An 18,524-nucleotide genomic window follows, 5' to 3' on the forward strand; every position below is an offset into this window, starting at 1 on the left:
GAAACATCAGTTTATAAGAAATCCTTACAGAAACATATCTGCATAAATAGTTTTCTTCCTACTCACAAACAGAAGTCTGACCTTTAGCAAGGCCATAATATGCTACAGAATCAGTAGTACTTTAAGCCCCAGAAATTAGCATTTTGCATGTGGGCAAAATTTCCCTCAAAAAGATTTTTGGAGAATTCTTATAAGGTTAAGTTTCATTTATGGTAGTTTTCATACCCTAGTATTATTATTTTTTTTTGCAAAAGTTTGCAACGTGTATGACATCGGCTAATTAAAAAAAAAAAAAAAACCTTACTAAGAGCTGAAGCTTACACCACCCTGTACTGCAATGAGAAATCCGTGGCATTCCTGAGCCTGGAAGCTAGGTAGCCATTTTCTAATGAACACAGATATGTCTCTGCAGTTGTGAGGTGACACAAACAGCAGAAAGAATTGGAAAAATCCCTTAATAAAGGAACGAATCCAAATGTAACAGCAAAAGATAACTTACCAAGGTAAGCCAACTGCATTTTTTTTTATACACAGTGCTCACCTTTAGAGGTTCTGTTCTAAAGTGGAAGAGAGGCTCTGTTGAAGACAACACACCACACCACACCACTTAAGGGTGCAAATGTGCCTTCAATGCACAAATGTACGTGTATAATAACCACAGTACAAGGGTACTAGAAAGATGCTTGTGTTAAAATTAAGTCACAGCAGAAGAATACAATCACAATTACAGCTCATAATGCAGGGCCAACGCTTCTGGCTTATAAATCGTAATTATGACTGGCCTCGCAAAACATGGCTGCATGCAGGACAGAACAATAACAAAATATTGTGCACATGAACTGGCATGTCCTTCCTACCGACATGTGCTTACTTTCCTACTTGGTAGACCATGTGACTTTTAGGTCATGCTGGAATCATGCGTTTTTGGTCACATGTGCTGCAATACGCTTCTGTGATGCATGATGCCATACAAATGATCAGAGTTGAAGGAATTCGCTAATCTTATGATTTATCCTGTGACTGTGTATCTGAGAGTTTTGTTTTTGTTTAACCCGAAGGTGACAGAGGGATGCAGAATCCTCGAGTCAGACATTAGCTCAAGAGCCGCTGTTAGCAAGCAAAAATACGTTTCTTCGCTTGTTGTAACACAGAGATTGGTCAACATGCAACAGAATGCAGTTTTTTCTGCTTTATCAATACATTTGGGCCAATAGTTGCATCTTATTTAGGTTTGTAGGCCTTTTGGAGACGCAGGGCGAAAAGTGATTTATGTGTTGCAAACTACAGACATGATCGTGCCATTAGGATTTTGCGATTTCTGCTAATGTGAGTGAGACAAGGTTTCTTAGAAGCAGACAAGACAGTGTGACATTACTGCCGAAATGTGGTTCTCAAACACTTCTTTCTAAATAAATCCCATATTTCATCTTGCTTGTGTCTGATGGTCAAATGCACTACTGAAGATCCATTAGATATTTCCAAACGCAATTCAGATACTCTGTTCTTCATCTGAGCTGGTGGTTGTAGGTGGGGCTCACCGGCACCCTTTTTTGGGGACCGGGACTTATTTTTAATAATCAGACTTTGACCCAGAACAAGAGAGAAAAAAACAGCACAAGGGGAAGGAAAAAGGAAATGAAAGCAAACGGTGGCAAATGGAGAAAGCACGGATGAAAATGAACCTACAAGAGTGTGATAAAGGGACTAGGAGAATTTGCGGGTGGATGAAAGAGGCATTAGGTGAAATAAAGACTAGACAATGTTCGTATTCGGCAACCTCAACATTCAGCAGCAGCAACACCAGTGGACTTCTAAGGAAAATTTGGACCCCGGCACTTAGTAAGGACTATAGATACTCGTTAGTAAGAACTGTAGATACTCTTGAAGTACAAGGTTGATGAAAATTATTAAAGAAAAGTATGTATGTTTATGGAACCAGACTCTTCAGAGAGCACAATATGGACAACGATGCAGTAGGACGGGGTAAAAGTGGGATGTACGATGTACATCCCGGTAAGATATCTAAAGATAATCTTGAGGTCATGTTACGGAATTGCATATTCTGAGGTAGACAATGCGAAGACCGTAAAGGTAAGTAACACCGCCCGTTGTTGAGGACAAAGACTGAATTCGGTTTGTGGTATGCATTATATACGTTGTTAAAGTTATTACATTTATTTTATGGAACATCATTACTTTACATACCTAAGTGGACAAAGCATTGTGCTGTAGATCCTGGTGTGCTAGCTTCAAGTCAAAGTTTTAAATCTGATGCATGTAGTTAGCCTGTGACCCTGTGCAGCACGGTATTCATAAATAGAAACATATGTACAGGCATACATTCTTCTGAGATCCATAAAATGACACCCTAAGAAATGTGTACTGATTCTTACCAGCACCTACACTAGTCACTATTCTCATCATCCATGACCTGTGTCTCTGTAGTTATTATTGACAAAATCAGTTATGGAGGGAAGGTACACGAGGTGCAGAAAGGATAAGGCCGGTAAACAGAAAGATGATGAGGCAGGCACTAGTCCTCTACAACGAACGACTAAGTTGCACATTAGCCCACACATTATTCGATGTGTGTGAATGAAGGCACAGCTGCAGCTAAAAGCATTACCGCCTTAAGGACATGTAAGTGAACAGGATGATGCTGTTGCCTGCTCCCGAAGGGTCTCAAGGATACAGCAGACATCAGCAGTCCAATCTAGCGAGTTGTATAGCAGTGGACAATAGTGGAAATAGAATCAGGTGCTTGCCAAACAGTCCATTTAAAAGGAAGCACGTGGACAGTAAAAGACTCTCACGAAAATTACATGAAATGTCAGTAGGAAGCGATGACTCAAGTGCAGAAACTCAAAGCACAGCAATTTCACCGCAAGACAACGCCTCCTCTCAGTCTATTCTGGGAGATCATTCACTGCTGGGCAGCGAGTGAAAAAAATACGTTCTAAAGAGTTGAGGGGGAGCACTGATTGGTTGCCAAGCTGCCCAATCCCACAGTGCCTTTACATGGCTTATCCGCCTCAAAGAGAACGTAATACATTTGAAACATTGTACAGCATCAAAGCGACTCAGCGTGTTCAATGTGAACTGCTGACAACACCAGCGGCACAATATTAACTTCTTTCCATGCAACACCTATTTATTTTTTTAAAGATCCATTGTGCTGGGTTTTGGAAACAGAAGGGATGGGAGCTTTGGGAGGATTCACCAGGAGAATGTGTCGGCAGTAATTGAGAAATGTCTTAGTAGCTGAATGAAATAGTCGGAGAGGGTTTCAGATACCTACTGTGAATACTCAAATCTTCTTTAGCAGTGCCTCACTGAGGATTACCCACTGGAAACAGCATAAGTGGTATGATCGTTTAAACACTAAACTTGGATTTTGCAATCTCTGGAGTATCCAGCACAATTTTTGAATAGTCTGTGTTGTGCAGAACCCATGAATATAGGAGTCTGTGCATTGAGCAAGAAATTATGATGTTCAAACGCAGATAAGCTTAATGCCATTACAAATGATGATTTGAACTCTGACAGGATGTTTTTAAAAGAGAAATATAACCTGTTTTGATGGTATGTTCATTTAGCCAAGAAATGCATTTCATATTGAATATGCGATACCAAAGAAAATGGGACAGGGTTTAATGTGTTAACAAATGAATTGTATACACATTAAAGCTAGACAAATGTAATAAATGGAAGGGTATCTATGTTTAACACTCCCTTGCTTTCAATACAGTTCTGTTTTCGCATGGCAAAGGAGTCTTCATTATATTCCTTCTTTACTTTCTATGATATAGAAAGACCCGAAGGACTATAATGAAGGCCCCCCTGCCTCCCAATCTTGAGTGCTCATGTGCAGTATCCATCAGCCACCCTTGCTTTCTAAAGATCAGCACACATGCCCATCCGAGACATTGGATATCAATGGGTGAGTCATAAGAGGAAGTGAAAGGGACAAGCTATGCTTGGCTCAACCCAGGTCCTCCTTTTTACGGGCGAGCGCAAAGCACTCAGTTCCATGTTGTTCTCTCTCGTTGGGCTTCAAACCATGCCCATGTCACGTCAGTGTCTTTCATTGGTTTGTGGGCTTGCCTTTTAAAATCTGCTTGCTTTCATTAGTGGAAGGCATGCATACGTCATGCCTTTTCTGGTGGTTAGCCCTCCTCGAGCGCAGCAAACAAGTACTGAAAACACACGAGGCTCGCTGTATTCTGTCCGGTTTGTGGACTACTTTTTCTCTTTTTTTGCAGCGCGATCTCGCGTGGCAGAAGTCGAGCGCTTTGCATGACCCTGTTACATAGTTAATTGCACTTTTGCCGGTTAAGTAGATAATTGCACTTTTGCCAATAGGTTTCACTACGAGTGAACTGTTATTTCCGTTTGTGTGTCTGCTTTGCACTGATGGGGGCCGTCAGCTCGCTTATGTGAAACTTTTACTTTTCAGTTTATATGGCAAGAAAAGTCCAGTTAGTTATGTGAAACTGTTTTATTTTCATTTTAAATTTATGTGGCAAGAAAAGTCTGGTTATTAGTTTACAATGCTAATTGCTCGAGCTCAAGCAAACACAAGACCGTTTGCATTACAAATGCTTGTTTAATATAGCTATTGACAAGAAACAAAACAAAGGGGTCTGAACCATGGTCCATATAAGAGATTCAGCCACTGGCCAGAGCTTTACAATCAGCGTAGACAGATTTCTGAAGTTATCAAGGTGCCCTGGGACTTAGAATTAGGTAGTTATAAAGAACAATTGGTTAAGTGTGACATTGCATCCAAAATATAAAATTCCTTCTAGACTAGCAGAAAATGAATGGCATGCTCATTACTTAAGCCTTTTCTGCGAAAATATTTCACCTCATTCGCCATAGTCAAGAATTTCCTAACCTCACCTTCCTTTACAATTTCCAATTTATAGCTAAGAACTACCATTCTCCTGCCCCAATAATTACTTATTTCTTCACGTCATAGTCAATTTCCTCCAGTTCCTGAGCTCTGTAACCGTGGCTAAGGTCTGCCCAGTTAAGCATCTTGGGAAGAACACATAGCTCGCGAGAACGCACCTAAACACCTATAGCTAATGCTCTGAAAAATCCAAATGTTGTTTTAAAATGGTACAATAAATAAAAAAAATATTTATCTCAGTATTGATAAACTGATGCCAGGACTGTGACTGAAGCAGACTGAAGAGTGTGCCGCGTTGAAGGACGTGCCACATTCAAACAATATCTCCTTATGACACTGGGGAGGCAATGAATTATCCGCACAGATCAAGGACTTTCCTCTTTGAGGTTATAATAATGGCAATTTGTACAGAAATAAGTGAGTTCAAGAGCAGCTGCAAGGCCTTCAGTATCCCCCCAGGCATACTGATCCAAGGGGAATGTGGCCCTGTATTGATGGTTAATACACACTGAAACCCCACGCATGAGTGGGAAGTGTTGCACATGCCATATCAAATTCTAATGAAAATAACTGGTGGCTTTTGATGGTCATGATACTCAAACTTCCTAACTGGACCTCACCTCACAAACTCCTTGTGGGATGTACATGAACCATAGGCATACCGTACATGCTGTGAAGTACATATGAAATACATCTGGGATTAGGGAGCGAGTGGCACTACATAAAAACCACAGCAGCAACAAATGTGAACTCTGTTGGGGGCTCCCTCACACACATTCTGCACAAATGCCAGTTATCCATGAATTTTGTGTAGATTCTTTCCAATTTACCTAAAGTTTATACACACTCTACAATTTGACATCTGTGAAAATGATCAACTATTTTTGATGGAGTTCTGCACGTCATCTGTTGATTAATACCAACTTGCTCTGTACTACAGTCCAGCAATCCATACTGTACTAGATTGACAAATACTTGTCGCAGCCCTTTCCCTCTCCTTCCAACAGATGCTATATCAAACCAGGTTCTTTCCTGCTAACCAATTTAAAACACAATAATCTGGGCTTCTACCATTGATTTATGGTTACACATTCTGACTCTCCTCCCTTATGTAAGAGTGATTACATTTTCAAAAAACAAGTATGACAAGTCGTGGAAGGAATGAGAAGAAAATACATTTTGATAAAAATGCTGAAACAGGTATTGGTCACGCCAATATGTCTGGCATTGGCTGCCAGACTTTTGACTTTATCAGTGCCTGTTTTCTTTTTTCATGGTTTTTATATAATATTATTGCTGCGCAAACTGCTAGGCCCTCATCAAAATAAATAAAAAACATGGGACAGAAGCAAAATAAACATTGGTTTCTAAAACCACACATTGCTATAACATGCACTGAAGAGAACTACTTTTGTGAAATTGTAGAATGCAGCCACTCATAGTAATGTGAGCCTATGACTTAAGTTAGCCGACCCGTTGCTCCATTCTATGTGCTGTAGGTTCAGAAGAAAAAAAAAGTGAGTGACAAAAACAGACCAATGGATGACGACGGTTGGCTGAAAGCCCTTAAAAATGTATTAATATAATTTTAGTAAAATCAAAAGTTGCTAGCTTACGCCGGACCAAAAAAAGGAAATTGGTCATGTACCATTTTAAAACTTCTTAATTCACTCTTCATATTCAAGACCTTTTAAAGTTGACAAGCATGGTTTCTCCCAGGCTGAGGAAACAAAAATATGTGTGATATTTGACCAACCATAAATACTAGAGCCTTGTCTTTAACAGAATGGAAATGCCCGAACCAGAGAACATTAAACATAGACAACAACAGAGGGGACTATCCAAACCACATTTCTGTACACCCATATTGCCTGAAAAGTAACAGTTCAAAACTTCAGCTCTAACTTAAAACTATGGGCTTGTCCGGTAGGATTAGGAACACTGGATGAGGAACAGGCCCTGGCGTTTTAGCCAACAGAGCAATTTATGATGAGATTTATAGGTCTAGATTGAAATGGTAAACAACAAACCAATTTGTAAAGTGTTGTTTGCTAAAAGGCCAGGAGTGAATGAAGATGATCCTGGTGCTATTCACATTATGGACTCTATTGGCCATAACATGTCTTTTTTGCATTGGTTACCTTTTCAGCTTTAAAAAGAAAGAAAAATGAAATGGATAAACATGGGGCTAAATACTAGAGTCAAATAGAAATGATTTAAAGATTAAGGCCCATATTTATACTTTTTGACGCACAACTGCGCCAACGCAGTTGTGCGTCAAAAATGTTACCGCCGGCTAACGACATTCCAACGCGTCATGCGGGCGCCTTATTAATGGAATGACGTTAGCCGGCACTGCGGACTGGTGTGCTTTTAAAAAAATGACTCACACCCGGCAGCGCCGGCGTATGGGAAAATGGGGGTTGTGTGTCAAAAAATGGTGCAAGTCAGGTCTGAGGCAAAATTCAGGCCTCAAACCGGATTTGCGCCATTTTTTTTTACGCCCAACCTCCATTGACATGACTCCTGTCTTAGCAAAGACAGGAGTCATGCCCCCTTGCCCAATGGCCATGCCCAGGGGACTTATTTCTCCTGGGCATGGTCATTGGGCATAGTGGCATGTAGGGGGGCCCAAATCAGGCCCCCCTATGCCACAAAACAAAAAATCGGAAAAAATACTTACCCGAACTTACCGTTACTTTCCTGGGATGGGTCCCTCCATCCTTGGGTGTCCTCCTGGGGTGGGCAAGGGTGGCAGGGGGTGTCCCTGGGGCCGGGGGAGGGCACCTCTGGACTCCTTCCGAACCCACAGGTCCCTTAACGCCTGCCCTGACCCATTTTTTAAGGCCCACCCCCTCCTGTGCGTCAAAATGACGCCAGAGTATAAATAAGGGGCACAGGCCTTAAAGTCATTTTTTGGAAGGGTACGCCTACCTTGCATATAATTAATGCAAGGCTGGGTCCCCCTTCCAAAAAATGACGCACATGGTGGAATTTTGACGCCCGCGGGGTCGGACGTCAAAGTATAAATATGGGGCAGGGTTTGCGCCGATTGTGCGTAAAACTTTTTACGCACATTCGGCGCAAACAGAGTATAAATATGCCCCTTAATGTCTACTGATTGCTGCAGTTGGGACTGATACACAGGTACCATTCGATTAAATTGTGCACAAGGAACGTGCAGTCAATATTGTCTTACAGCCAACATCTTTAAAGCATTTTAACTCCATCATAAACATTTCTAGTCATGATTATGTTGTTAACAAGCATTTTTGTCAGATCTGAACTACTATGTTCCAGATAGTGTTGGCTTATTTTGTGATTTCCTTCTAGAGCTGAGATTATAAATCAACAGCTGATGTTTAGAAGAGGTTTACTGGTAGGAGGGCCCAAGGAATATTCCTTTTTAGGTCTCAGCTAGACAGCGCATATGGTGTCTCAAAGAGACATGTAGTGTTCAATCTGTGGGCTTCAGCCCGCCCATAGGCTTTCATTTGCTTGTGCCACCGCCTCTTTAAAATTCTTTGCCCCCTTTTGACTACAGCATGAATGCGTCATGCCTCTACTGTGTTTGGCCCTTCCCCCCGAGCACAGACCACGTAAATGCAAACATCCACCTCTCCCATTTTGGGAACTACTTTGTCCTTTGCCTTGAAGCATTGCATGTGAGTGCTGTTGTTTCCAGTACAATCGCTCCGTCTCCCATTTCTTAACAGCACTGGTGGTACTTTTACTTTTAATTAGTCATTTTCTTCCTTCACTCGCGCTTGGCCTGCATCTCTGAAATCCGCTGCTTCCTGGTGGCCTCCAGCTCCTCATCTTCCATTCTCACTTCGGAAGGGAGGCTGTTTGTACTGGTGCAGCACTGAGGCCTGAACAACGAAGCAAAAGCTTCAGTACACATTAGCACATCACTAGTCATTGTAAACTCTCTAGAAGAAACAGAAAAAGAACTAACAGAGCAAACTCCCTGCCCAACACAGGGAATCTTTCCTTGTTGTGCGTGAACTTAACCGCTCCTTTGTAATGGTGAGATAAATCAAGGAAATGTCTAAAATAATGGTTTTGTTTTTCAATTTTTTTTCGTAAACTTTGGATGGAGGGAAATTGCTAAATTTTTCCGGTAACATTTGCCTTGTCAATATTGCAAATTGAATGTGCAGCTTTATAGAATATCTGAATAGCTGAACGTGTGGATTCTGGAGACTTGTGCGTGAATGATAATGGAAGCAAACTATAAGCTTTCAAATATGGTGTATAGCTTGGAAAAGCACAGCTGATCTGCATTGACAGAACTAGAATAGACTGTGGTGTTTCCCATCTTCTAGTGTATTTTCACAGTAATGCGAAGCCGGTGAGTCCACAACACGGATTATAGGAAAAGCGGTACAAAATGTGGAACAGAGCTTCGACACACTTCTTGTCACAACACTTTGCGCAGCGTAGGGTCAGCAAGTGGCTCCATGTCACCAGGATGCCTCTTTTCCATTCCATTCCTGAACTTTGTTTTTACATATCATTGTTTTCACATATCATTGTTATCAGGTGTGTAGGTTCAATTAAAATGAACGAACCAAAGCTACAATTCCCAGAATACTTCAGTACGGTAAATCAACACTCATAATTAGAAACTTGTGTTCCTATTCAAGCTTGACATTGGTTTCAGCATTCCTGGCATTTTAGCTAACATCACTGTGCAGGTTGTGTTGTGATGTACTGTAATAACATTTACATAGTGCTTACTATCCCTAATGTGGAGTTGGATGCCTGATGGAGAGTAGAAAGCTGCTTCAAACCGAAGTTAGTAGTTCATTTTCAATTTACAGTGCATGCAGAAGCCGGCTAGATGCAATATGCTGAAAGCCTATGCACACAGCCTGAGAAGCAAAGAGACATAGAATGTAGTGACCACCACCAATTATCAACAATCAAATACCCTCCCCAGACAGTGTATAACATATTGGACTGAGACTGCAAGTACTCCTACTCATACTGTTTGTGAATGTTTTATTTAGTTAACACTCTTAGAACCTGTTCTTGTAAGCCTTTCATGTACAGTCACAATTGAGAACACAGCATTGTAAATCCCATGACTAGAACTGTAAATTAGCTTGCTGCTGGCAATCCTATTTGCCTTGAATTTGTTAGTCATCTATCTATCTATCTAATCTATCTATCTTCCAATCTATCTACTATCATCTGACTATCTATTATCCATCCATCAATTGTCTATTATCCATCTATCTATTGCACAGCTATTATTCATCTGTCTACTAATTTTTAATTCACTTAAGCACTTGCTGTTTCATAACCTCTCTGTTTTTGAGCAGCTTGAAACATAGTCCGAAGGTTAACTTTTAGAGGGACTATAGCTAAATATGGCTAAAACACATAGACAAAGCCAATGCCAATACCTCTGGGATTGCCGAGGCCAATTGGCTTCCAACCCAGGCTTCCATATGAATGTTCATTTAATGCTTTTGTTCAGCCTGCCAATCCACCATCTCACTTTTAAATTTATCACGATACGATTCGAGTGGATTTAGGTAAAACGTGGCACGCTAATGAAGGGATTATGAAACACTGAACAAAAAGAACTAAAACAGCTACATTAAACTCCTACATGCCTAAATGCCAAATTGTTTTTTTCATGTGGTCACCCCGTGCAAAGCTGATGCTTTTTAGACATTACTGACATACATTTAAGGGATTCTCCTTGCATGACAGTAAACACGTTTTTGTTTAGGTGATTTTTTCAAGCTACATGATATCTTTCTGTTCTTTTATCTGAAGAATATCAGATGATTCCACACGTCTTTATCACGTGGGAATCACAATTATTTCACCTTTACATTAGGCTGTAAGTGCATGCAGTGATTTACCATGCAACTGCAGTGGTAGTGACTGGCATTTATATATATGTGTGTGACTATACACACATACATATATTTGTATTTATAAATACATCTATATGTGTGTGTGTGTATATATATATATATATATATATAGATATATCACATTTATCACAGCAATACCCTTTCAGACTTAGAGTGCCGCACAACTTCTGCAAAAAAAAAAAGGAACATCTTTACAATCGGCAGTGGTGGTTTTGGCGTTGTACTGAAATTAAGACAAGAACTGCAATGGTCGCGACCTTGCAAGTCGACCCTGCAAATACATGGGATCACCAAAAAGTATACTTCATTTTTTTGGACTATGAGATCCGCCTACTGATTATCTCATTTGCACTTTGAAACTGTGTCTAAGACAAAACACGGGTCGGCTCTATTCTCCTTTATGACGACTTCTACAGTATTTACATCTGGTCACACGATTACAACCTGTTTCTTAGAGAAATCTTCGACTGCATCTACATCAGGTCTCAGTATTATACTGCTAGATTCTGCCTACAAATGAACTCTACCATCTATGCCTCTGTATCAGCTATGGAAACCTGTTCTATTTGAAACATGATTACTTGAGGACTTGAATAAAAGGAAGACTTGATTTACTTTATCTACTGTAGATGATGGCTCATATACTTATACTATTACTCTGGACTCCTACCCTTTATTGGGTGTGATCCAGACTACTTTCTATGCCAAAAAAGGAAGTAAGGGAACCCTGAGTAGTTCCCAAATATTAGGTGGAGAGCGGCTCCTTTATAAGGAGCCCTCTACAACTTTTTTCAGCTTGGCGTGGATGGCACTAGCTAATCCTATGATTAAAGACTTTGCTGCAGAAATGGCAAAATACTTTGTGACTTTTTTTTTTAGCTCGGTGTGGATGACACTATGCTAACCCTATGCTTAAAAACTCTGCTAGAAAAACAGATATTTTAGGTGAGCAATTTTAGTGTGGTAGCCATGTTGTGTAATTGGGTTCTCTGTATGTATGTGTGTGCGTGTGTGTGTGTGTGTGTGTGTGTGTGTATATATATGTTTGTGTATTACCCTTACATTTACCCATCCCTGAACCCTAAAAATCCCTTAGTAGCCCGTAACTTTCCCCATTGCTGAATCGTAAAACTCTCACTAATCCGTACCCTTGTCCATCTCAAAAAACCCTTACTGTCCTGTATTCACCCCTGAACCCAAAACTTCAAGTATTACCCTCACTACCCCATATCCTTACCCACTGCTGAATCCTAAAACTTCTTTAGATCCCTTAGCACCCTGAACCCTAACCAATCCCATACTCCTTAAATGCATTTTAAATGGCATTATAATTCTGTCCTTAAAAATAAATACCTGTGTGGTAAAGTACCAAACAAAGGGCTGTGAGGTGCTTACCTGCATTGTAAAGGTATGCTTGATAATGTGCTACAGGGTAAAGACGGTGTGGTAATGGCTGTATAGCCTTTCTAATACCGGATTTCACACATTGTGCCCAATTAATTTTCAGCTGGTCCTATAAAGATGGATTTATTGAATGCTGAGATGCAGATGAACCCCAAACTTAATCCAAGGTTTGGTGTCTGATGGAAAACTCGGAACCATGTGAAAAGGCTCCCCCTAGACAGCCCACCATGCTACGTAGTGATACTAAGCAAAGCTTGTGCACTAACAACAGATAATAAGAATGTGTATTTGTAAAGAGCATGCTCCCCAACCCCTTGGGGCACCATGACTCAGAAGAACAGATGATTATCGTGACACAGCTTAATGGTACTCTTTTTATTAGCTCCAGAAAGTTGAAATGCAGGGTAGGCCTGTAATGATGCAAACATGGAACCATGAGGTCAAACCCAGTTACATTAGTCTAGTGAGACATCAGACATGGTACAATAACATATAGGTGCCAACATGTATACAGTGTAAACATGACTGTGGAGGAAAAGAGAAGTATGCAGCTTGGTGAGAGGAGGGGATGGCATAGGATCCAGCACGGTCGTGTTCACTGTGAAGACTAACTACCTACCCCCAAGGGTCTTGACACTGATGCGATGTGCCACCTAAAAGACCAACTTCTGATAGCAACAGAACTAACAAAAAGCTCACATGGGGTTTAGGGTATTGCATAACTGCTGAGATGGAAGATTTTGAATCTTCTTTCTCATCAGCATGGCTTTTGCACGGCAGTAACACAATAAACAAGACCTGAATATAGGCCTAGGTGAAATTTCATTTACACTGGCATAATGCTACATAATTTCTGGAATTTTGCATTCTGATTGTTACTCGCAATGCCTCTGTTTACACCATTAAGCCACATTGCATAATTGAGATGGTGTTTGGCTAAAAATTATGTTGCAGAAGAAGGGGAAGAACACAAATAAATTGAACATAAGCAGCCACTGTTGCTATCACATGCAAATCTAAGTTGTTTAAGCGCAAAATGCACCCAAAATTGATGCAAGGATGCATTTCGCACAAAAAGTGCAAAATGCTTAAGGAACCAATAATTTAACATAATTTTTTGCCACTTTGCATAATTTTAACATAGTAATTTATGCAAATTGTGACTAAATGTGTAAGATGCTGAAGCAACCAATAATTTCACATCATTTTTAGCTATTTCGCATAATTTTAGCATAGTAATTTAGGCAAATTGTGACTAGGCCTATCTAAAACATGTCCACATTTAAGCTCTCTTTTTCGAATTAGTAAACCAAATTTAAATTAAATACAACTTCTCATTTTCAGTTTCTCTAGTGAAGGCTGGACGTTTCCCTGGGAGGCTGGAAGGGTGTGGGGCTCCTTTTATTACTGGGGGTGGGTGGTTTTGTAGCAGTGCAGCAGTTTTAAAAGCACTGCAGAGTTCCTTGTGTAGCCAACAGTTTTTGGCTAACAGTAAAAGTTCCAAGATACCTCTGGTGATTAATGTACCTGCTGGAGAGCGATCAGAGTTTTATCTAGTGGCAGTTTTGATGTGTAGTGGCAGTTTTGACACATCGGGGGTAGTGCAAGGGGTTAATATGCATGCTGCAAAGAACATGTACTATGCAGATCACAGAACAATATTTTATGTGCAATGCTCAATGGGCTGCTTTCGTCCCAGAGATGCTTTTGTTACTGTGCAGTTCATAGGTTACAGTCATAACCTAGCACAGTGAACTATGAACTGCCATCAAAGAGATGCATGCAACCTGCATGGTACCAGTAAGAAAGTTATGTTTTTCCCATCCTTTGGTTATCCTAATTTTGCTAAAAAAAGGGTTTGTTTGGGTAAAAATAAATTGTTATTAGTAAAGTCAACCCTAACCACTGTGTTACGTCCTGAACCCTGAGTTTATGCTTCCACAGTCCAAGCACTCTTAAAAAATGCCTACCAGTATGGATGACATGTGAATCGTACACCTTGTAGTCTCCTTTGTCTTATGTAACATTTTCTATATACTGATTTGCACATATATGATTCATTGTCTCTGTATGTGTATGATGTAAGGTACTCCAACACCCTACACTGGTAAGAGAGGCGCTAAAAAAGAAAAAATGAAACACATGTAATACCCGGGCTATGGAGAGATGAGAGGCACTGTTAGAGGGTGATGGTGATGGCATCATTGAAAAACCCCAATAAAGATTGCTGTATCCTGGTGCACTGTAAGGTCATCATTTACTATGCTTTGAAAACTAATACAATTGAATATACAATACAAAAAATTGTTGAAGAATGCAACGTTTTTGCCATTTTTCTCAAATTGTCTAGGGGGAAACGTCCCAAGCCCCATTGTAGTGGTTAGGCTTCCTCGCTATGCACCCTATGCTGTTTGGTCTGACAAAATTTGTCAATTTGCCAGGACTGCTTTTGGTTCCCAGTCTGTCCTTGTCCCTAGTATGATGTCCTAGAGAATACTGCTGAGCAACTGTGGGAGACCGAACAGAAATAGACAGTGACACTTCACTCCATGCAGCTTCTAGCCGTTAAAAAAAAAAATAATAATAAGTGATAACCTACAGCTTTATTGCATGTCAATGAATGGATACAAAGAAAAAAATGCTAAATCTCCTCGTTTGTAAGCAGTAGCACCTATTTAATTATCCTCTTTACCTATTGCCCGTGAAATATACAAAATTGAATCTAGAGTGCTGCAGGAATCGGAGAAGTTAAACTTGATGGGCCTGATTCGCCTGGTCAGCCAGGGATTGCCTCCTGGCTTTTTCCCTGTGAGGCGCCCACTCCTGGGCAACCCCCAGGGTGAAGACATTATATAAAAGCTCAAAACATCGATGGCGGACCATAGATTTGACTTGCTTTTTTTCTCTCTCAAGGGAAGGTTGTTTAAAAAAAAATAGAACTCATCACTTGTCGTAAATAAAGTAAAGAGTGCGCCTATTTAAAGATCTACGAGCATTTTCTAAGTAAGAAAAATACAAAGTAAGCTGCCTCCTTGCATTATAGTAACTGGTAACAGCAATGTCTTGAGGGCGTGGTTCAAATTCCAGCTGCCCCGAGTTCGTGCACTTGAAGCTCTCGGGCTCCATCTGAGAGGGGTGTAATTGCAAGCAGCGCCATTCCACAGCTGCTCCTGCTCATGCCAGCCGGGCTCCTCGAGGGGCGAGGGCGGGGTGGGCGCCGGTGGGTCAGTCAGCTGCCTCGCGCTCAGACTTGAACAACCGGTTCTGTCGAAAAGAAAGGAGAACGTACTTGGTAATGCAACGTCTATAAAGGCCGTAGGGCAGAGAACAGCTGCTTTCTTTACTTAAAAAAATGGAAAACGCACGACCAAAGATTCACTGCCAAGTCAAGTGAGGTGACCTAGCTTATGTGATCAGAGTCTTTGTTGACTTCCTTTTCGGATTTTTTTTATTTCCTTTTCTAGGCGCACGAGTTCCTTTCTCAGTCCCTACCAGCTTCACCCAAGGAGGGAGCAGCACCTCATTAACACTCGCCCGCTGCCCGTCCACATAGACCTTCTTTCTGAGTAGGTTCAGACAGATGCTAACAGCTGGAAAAAGACGTGAAAATGTATGCAAAACTACAACGGGTACAGTTTTTAAAGTATTCATTCAGAAACTGCAATGAAACTGCATTTGGTCAAGTCTAATTTCTAGCCACAGTTCACCGTTGCATCATCATACTACTGTGACAACATGTCCCCCCAAGTAGACAGGGGGGGCCAGAGAATTACTTTATGACGGTTGTTTGATTGCAGAACAATGGTCGGTTTACTTTTCCCAGATAGGCCACGCGCCAGCTGGTGTTAGAAGGATTATCATCACGTTTAGCGCGTGCCCGCAAAAACACAGCTCCTCTGTTAAGACGTCGCCACTTTCGTTGTCTCCTGTTAGCTGTATGCCACTGGAAGAGCGCCCCCCCAACATGGGGGGAGCGCGACCCCTTAGGGGTCGGGGACGCCGGGGCCAAAACCTCGCACTAGTGGTGCAATGGCCTGCTGGCGCCTTCCGAGTCCTAATACTCCAACCCCACTCTTCCCGCTAAAACTTTACGTTGTAAAGTTGTCACTGTTATTTGTGAGCTTTTGTCTGGGACCAAAGAAAGCTAACATTGTTGTCCATGAACTTTGGTCTGGGTCAATGGAAGGAAATTTGCAAGGAGGGCTGTAATTAATCCTAACATAGGCTTGCAGGTTTACATCACTGGTAGATTACTTGCTGCAGAGATCTATGTGGTAAACTGCACACAATGCCCTATGATCGATTCATTCTTTGGGTGAGAGAATGTCTGCAGCCGAGTGGAGTAACGCCGGTCTCAAGTTTAGGGAGACATTTCGAGGAAGGGTCTATTCAAATGACAATTATGTTAATTTTAGCAATAATAATAACAATGACATGTGTGCACGTAGTTAATTAAAAGGACAGATTGAAGGATACGATCTAGATTAAGTCTGTTCTGTAACACGATTCAGGCATGAAGAGAAAGCTCAAAGAAGGGTCTAGCTTGCTCATAAAAATCACAATAAGTGACTTTTCTCAGAACTAGCTATAGAGTAGTCACATGAGCAACATGGGTTAGAAGGTCACCTCAGGGTTCGGTGATCATCTGCATGTTTGTTAAGAAAGCACAGTTTAGTGGTAAGTGCTACTAACAGAGTAAAGGGAGTGACCATAAATTCTCACTTGGTTTGGCTGCTTTCTGTGCCATCTGCTGATGAGTCGTTTTTTTATGGATCAAGAGCATTGTATTTGTCAACATTGTTTAGTTTCAGTGAACTGCCTCAGTGGTGGCACACACAGCCATGATTCTAACACTTTGTGGATGCTGACACACCACGACACACAAGCTGAAACTCCCGGGGAAAAGTCAGATTGTGCAACAATGGGGTGAAAGGGATTCAGATGCGTCTGACGCGTCAAAAAAACAACCAGAAGAGTAAAGTTCTCTCCTCGAAAGCTGTAAGTGACGTAATGGTGCATGAGATACAAAGATATTTAGAATGAAGAGGGGCGATATTGTACCAACAATGGGCCTGCTACACTTCTGCTGTGTGCTCAGCTTAGTGACTCAGGAGTCCCACAGCTAAGTTGCAAACTGTTGTAGAAAATCCCACACTACTTGAGAGTTACCAGGAAAGTAGAAGACTCAACAACTGGTCAATTTAATGCCTAATCCTTAAGGACATTACTTACTCATAATGTTTGCTCCTAGTCATGCCTCTTCCCTAGACAAAATAACTTGTCTTGGTTCCCACATTCAGATATCTGATTTTGAGCAGAGGTGTAGAGTACATCTTGTACCCAACTTACAATACCACAACTCATCAGCTGAAGAGTGGAGTAGGAGTGGAGTCATTAAACACAAGGCCAAAATCAAGACAGACAGCACCCTGTCCATGGATCAAGCATCCGTTCCGCCATTTAAAATGTGGCAAGGATTCTCAAGAAATGTTTTTCTAACTTCAGCTATTTACTGGTCCCTCAATCTTAGACAACAAATGTACTAAATCCCGTCCCAACATAGCATATGGAAGAACAATGGAGTTTGGTTGAAACGTAAAACGTAAACTTCGCACTTGTATAGCGCACTACTCACCCGTTAGGGTCTCAAGGTGCTGTACGCATACCGTTGTTGATCTGCTCCTGGCTTTTTCCATGTGAGGCACCCACTCCTGGGCAACCCCCTGGGTGAAACAAGGCATCCAAGCGCTGTCAGGGCCGTTGTGGAGATTAAGCAAGCTATTGCCCAGAGTTACAGAGGGGAGCCCATTAATTAGATTGGCACCGAGGCGAGAATTATCTGGTCCAAGGGAATTGAGCCCAAGACCCACCGAGGCGGGAATTGAACCCTGGTCAGATCTCTGCATCAGGGTCTGCTGCTCTAACCATTGTGCCACACTTCTCCATCAAATATGCACCCTGACCTAAGAATACTTAAAACGTTTACCTAAAATACCAACCAAGGTGTAGGGTGCCTATTAAATGCCTTCTCATAAATATTAAGTCAACAGTGAAAAAGGTGGCCGTCTAGACAGGTGAACTTTGACAGTTAATTAGACCTTTTGTATAGCCGAGACATGGGTGGAACTAGTACATAACAGATATGTATTCCAATATTGCAATATTTAGAGGAATTATATTACTTGTCAAGATGTGGATGATTACACTGGCTGTCTTATGCTACATTACATTTTAATGAACTGTTTGAGCACTTGCTCTCTCAGTCAAAGAGTTGTGCTCTTTCTGGAACAACATAGACAGTGGGTTGA

At 41.3% G+C, this 18,524-nt stretch overlaps 1 protein-coding gene across 2 annotated transcripts in view; it reads right to left on the reverse strand.

The window, feature by feature from the left end:
* TET2 (tet methylcytosine dioxygenase 2) overlaps positions 1-18,524 on the reverse strand; it is a 208,574-nt gene that overhangs the window by 108,160 nt on the left and 81,890 nt on the right. The window lies entirely within an intron of this gene.

This window comes from Pleurodeles waltl, chromosome 1_2 (assembly GCF_031143425.1).
Source record: "Pleurodeles waltl isolate 20211129_DDA chromosome 1_2, aPleWal1.hap1.20221129, whole genome shotgun sequence".
NCBI lineage: Eukaryota > Metazoa > Chordata > Amphibia > Caudata > Salamandridae > Pleurodeles > Pleurodeles waltl.